Raw genomic sequence first — 6,000 nt, 5'->3', positions numbered from 1 at the left:
ACAAAACGCTCCAAAATGCCACAAAACGCACGTGCGCGCACGACAACGGGGAACTGCAGACATCAAAAGCACCTCCAATGCTCTGCAACGTCCCGACCCTGCCGCGGGACCTCCAAAAATCCACCGAAACATCGAAAAAAAAGCAAAATCGACCTAACCCTAGCTAACCCCCTAACCCCCTAGAGTTAGCCCTAACCATACCCGTTAGCTCGATTGTCTACTCTAACCCTAGCTAAGACCAGTTTAAGTCAAAATGAGCCCAAACGAGCCACACTAGGGTGAATAAACGTCTTTTTTCAACCTCCAACCTCCAAACGCACACTCCTAGAGAGAACCAAGGCCATTTCTACCTCTTTCCAAACCTCGTTCTTACAAAATAATAAGTTCAGGTCACAAAGAGCATATGCGCTAAACACATAGACACAATCATTCATACATTCTGGGATTGCAGTGAGGTTAACTTCATTTGGAAATTACCTGAACAATGCCTTCAGCATAAACTATAGCCAAAGCTTGATATTACGAGGAGACTAATACTACAACATTATCCAAGCAGATACAATGATCCGATAACCATTACTATCACACTTTGTTAAAATGGATTTCAAATAACAAATTTCACGAAACCATGCCACTATATATGTTGGTTTTTATAAAACAATAGTGCATGATCACTATTTGCCTACATTTGAAGCATTCAAATATACTTAGCAATATGACACTGTCGTATATGCCATGCTAAAGCTACAAGGAGTGAGGAAAGCTTAGCTAGAATATATTCTATTTTCAGTCATGTGTTGTATATTAAATATTGAGTAAAAGCTTTGGAGGCGTGCCCTAAAATGACACAAAAGAGTACCAAACAAAACCAACCACAACAGACGACAAACCACTCCCACAACAAAACAAACAGCGCACAAAGACCATAGCAATCACAGTAAACAATAACAAATCCCCAAATAATGAAATAAGATCGACAAAAATAAATTGCACTATCTAACCCTAGTTGCGTCGCAAACAAAACGCTCCAAAATGCCACCAAACGCACGTGCGCGCACGACAACGGGGAACTGCAGATATCAAAAAACACCACCTATGCTCTGCATCGTCCCGACCCTGCCGCGGGGCCTCCAAAAATCCACCGAAACATCGAATAAAAGCAAAATCGACCTAACCCTTGTTAACCCCCTAATCCCCTAGGGTTAGACCTAACCATACCCGTTAGCTCGATTGTCTACTCTAACCCTAGCTAAGACCAGTGTAGGTCAAAATGAGCCCAAACGAGCCACACTAGGGTGAAAAAACTCTTTTTTCAACCTCCAACCTCCAAACGCACACTCCTAGGGGCACCCAAGGCCATTTCTACCTCTTTCCAAACCTCGTTCTTACAAAATAATAAGTTCAGGTCACAAAGAGCATATGTGGTAAACACATAGACACAATCATTCATACATTCTGGGATTGCAGTGAGGTTAACTTCATTTGGAAATTACCTGAACAATGCCTTCAGCATAAACTATAGCTAAAACTTTATATTATGAGGAGACTAATACTACAACATTATCCAAGCAGATACAATGATCCGATAACCATTACTATCATACTTTGTTAAAATGGATTTCAAATAACAAGTTTCACGAAACCATGCCACTTTATATATTTTTGTTTAGTAAACCAATGATGCACGATCACTATTTGCCTACATTTGACGCATTCAAATATACTTAGCAAAAAGACGTTGTAGTATATGCCATGCTAAAGCTACAAGGAGTTAGGAAAGCTTAGCTAGAATATATTTTATTTTCAGTCATATGTTGTATATGAAATATTGAGTAAAAGCTTTGGAGGCGTGCCCTAAAATGACACAAAAGAGTACCAAACAAAACCAACCACAACAGACCACAAACCACTCCCACAACAAAACAAACAGCGCACAAAGACCATAGCAATCACAGTAAACAATAACAAATCCCCAAATAATGAAATAAGATCGACAAAAATAAATTACACTATCTAACCCTAGTTGCGGCGCAAACAAAACGCTCCAAAATGCCACAAAACGCACTTGCGCGCACGACAACGGGGAACTGCAGACATCAAAAGCACCTCCAACGCTCTGCAACGTCCCGACCCTGCCGCGGGACCTCCAAAAATCCACCGAAACATCGAAAAAAAAGCAAAATCGACCTAACCCTAGCTAACCCCTAGTCCCTTAGGGTTACCCCTAACCATACCCGTTAGCTCGATTGTCTACTCTAACCCTAGCTAAGACCAGTTTAAGTCAAAATGAGCCCAAACGAGCCACACTAGGGTGAAAAAACGTCTTTTTTCAACCTCCAACCTCCAAACGCACACTCCTAGGGACACCCATGGCCATTTCTACCTCTTTCCAAACCTCGTTCTTACAAAATAATAAGTTCAGGTCACAAAGAGCATATGCGCTAAACACATAGACACAATCATTCATACATTCTGGGATTGCAGTGAGGTTAACTTCATTTGGAAATTACCTGAACAATGCCTTCAGCATAAACTATAGCCAAAGCTTGATATTACGAGGAGACTAATACTACAACATTATCCAAGCAGATACAATGATCCGATAACCATTACTATCACACTTTGTTAAAATGGATTTCAAATAACAAATTTCACGAAACCATGCCACTATATATGTTGGTTTTTATAAAACAATAGTGCATGATCACTATTTGCCTACATTTGACGCATTCAAATATACTTAGCAATATGACACTGTCGTATATGCCATGCTAAAGCTACAAGGAGTGAGGAAAGCTTATTTAGAATATATTTTATTTTCAGTCATGTGTTGTATATTAAATATTGAGTAAAAGCTTTGGAGGCGTGCCCTAAAATGACACAAAAGAGTACCAAACAAAACCAACCACAACAGACCACAAACCACTCCCACAACAAAACAAACAGCGCACAAAGACCATAGCAATCACAGTAAACAATAACAAATCCCCAAATAATGAAATAAGATCGACACAAATAAATTGCACTATCTAACCCTAGTTGCGGCGCAAACAAAACGCTCCAAAATGCCACCAAACGCACGTGCGCGCACGACAACGGGGAACTGCAGACATCCAAAACACCACCTATGCTCTGCATCGTCCCGACCCTGCCGTGGGGCCTCCAAAAATCCACCGAAACATCGAACAAAAGCAAAATCGACCTAACCCTTGTTAACCCCCTAATCCCCTAGGGTTAGCCCTAACGATACCCGTTAGCTCGATTGTCTACTCTAACCCTAGCTAAGACCAGTGTAGGTCAAAATGAGCCCAAACGAGCCACACTAGGGTGAAAAAAACCTCTTTTTTCAACCTCCAACCTCCAAATGCACACTCCTAGGGGCACCCAAGGCCATTTCTACCTCTTTCCAAACCTCGTTCTTACAAAATAATAAGTTCAGGTCACAAAGAGCATATGTGGTAAACACATAGACACAATCATTCATACATTCTGGGATTGCAGTGAGGTTAACTTCATTTGGAAATTACCTGAACAATACCTTCAGCATAAACTATAGCTAAAACTTTATATTATGAGGAGACTAATACTACAACATTATCCAAGCAGATACGATGATCCGATAACCATTACTATCATACTTTGTTAAAATGGATTTCAAATAACAAGTTTCACGAAACCATGCCACTTTATATGTTTTTGTTTAGTAAACCAATGATGCACGATCACTATTTGCCTACATTTGACGCATTCAAATATACTTAGCAAAAATACATTGTCGTATATGCCATGCTAAAGCTACAAAGAGTCAGGAAAGCTTATTTAGAATATATTTTATTTTCAGTCATGTGTTGTATATGAAATATTGAGTAAAAGCTTTGGAGGCGTGCCCTAAAATGACACAACAGAGTACCAAACAAAACCAACCACAACAGACCACAAACCACTCCCACAACAAAACAAACAGCGCACAAAGACCATAGCAATCACAGTAAACAATAACAAATCCCCAAATAATGAAATAAGATCGACAAAAATAAATTACACTATCTAACCCTAGTTGCGGCGCAAACAAAACGCTCCAAAATGCCACAAAACGCACGTGCTCGCACGACAACGGGGAACTGCAGACATCAAAAGCACTTCCAATGCTCTGCAACGTCCCGACCCTGCCGCGGGACCTCCAAAAATCCACCGAAACATCGAAAAAAAAGCAAAATCGACCTAACCCTAGCTAACCCCCTAACCCCCTAGAGTTAGCCCTAACCATACCCGTTAGCTCGATTGTCTACTCTAACCCTAGCTAAGACCAGTTTAAGTCAAAATGAGCCCAAACGAGCCACACTAGGGTGAAAAAACGTCTTTTTTCAATCTCCAACCTCCAAACGCACACTCCTAGAGACACCCAAGGCCATTTCTACCTCTTTCCAAACCTCGTTCTTACAAAATAATAAGTTCAGGTCACAAAGAGCATATGCGCTAAACACATAGACACAATCATTCATACATTCTGGGATTGCAGTGAGGTTAACTTCATTTGGAAATTACCTGAACAATGCCTTCAGCATAAACTATAGCCAAAGCTTGATATTACGAGGAGACTAATATTACAGCATTATCCAAGCAGATACAATGATCCGATAACCATTACTATCACACTTTGTTAAAATGGATTTCAAATAACAAATTTCACGTAACCATGCCACTATATATGTTGGTTTTTATAAAACAATAGTGCATGATCACTATTTGCCTACATTTGACGCATTCAAATATACTTAGCAATATGACACTGTCGTATATGCCATGCTAAAGCTACAAGGAGTGAGGAAAGCTTATTTAGAATATATTTTATTTTCAGTCATGTGTTGTATATTAAATATTGAGTAAAAGCTTTGGAGGCGTGCCCTAAAATGACACAAAAGAGTACCAAACAAAACCAACCACAACAGATCACAAACCACTCCCACAACAAAACAAACAGCGCACAAAGACCATAGCAATCACAGTAAACAATAACAAATCCCCAAATAATGAAATAAGATCGACAAAAATAAATTGCACTATCTAACCCTAGTTGCGGCGCAAACAAAACGCTCCAAAATGCCACCAAACGCACGTGCGTGCACGACAACGGGGAACTGCAGACATCAAAAACACCACCAATGCTCTGCATCGTCCCGACCCTGCCGCGGGGCCTCCAAAAATCCACCGAAACATCGAATAAAAGCAAAATCGACCTAACCCTTGTTAACCCCCTAACCCCCTAGAGTTAGCCCTAACCATACCCGTTAGCTCGATTGTCTACTCTAACCCTAGCTAAGACCAGTTTAAGTCAAAATGAGCCCAAACGAGCCACACTAGGGTGAATAAACGTCTTTTTTCAACCTCCAACCTCCAAACGCACACTCCTAGAGAGAACCAAGGCCATTTCTACCTCTTTCCAAACCTCGTTCTTACAAAATAATAAGTTCAGGTCACAAAGAGCATATGCGCTAAACACATAGACACAATCATTCATACATTCTGGGATTGCAGTGAGGTTAACTTCATTTGGAAATTACCTGAACAATGCCTTCAGCATAAACTATAGCCAAAGCTTGATATTACGAGGAGACTAATACTACAACATTATCCAAGCAGATACAATGATCCGATAACCATTACTATCACACTTTGTTAAAATGGATTTCAAATAACAAATTTCACGAAACCATGCCACTTTATATGTTGGTTTTTATAAAACAATAGTGCATGATCACTATTTGCCTACATTTGAAGCATTCAAATATACTTCGCAATATGACACTGTCGTATATGCCATGCTAAAGCTACAAGGAGTGAGGAAAGCTTAGCTAGAATATATTCTATTTTCAGTCATGTGTTGTATATTAAATATTGAGTAAAAGCTTTGGAGGCGTGCCCTAAAATGACACAAAAGAGTACCAAACAAAACCAACCACAACAGACCACAAACCACTTCGACAACAAAACAAACAGCGC

Source organism: Haliotis cracherodii, unplaced genomic scaffold (genome assembly GCF_022045235.1).
Source record: "Haliotis cracherodii isolate W230 unplaced genomic scaffold, xgHalCrac1.p SCAF_38, whole genome shotgun sequence".
Lineage (NCBI taxonomy): Eukaryota > Metazoa > Mollusca > Gastropoda > Lepetellida > Haliotidae > Haliotis > Haliotis cracherodii.
This window is presented reverse-complemented; position numbering follows the sequence as displayed.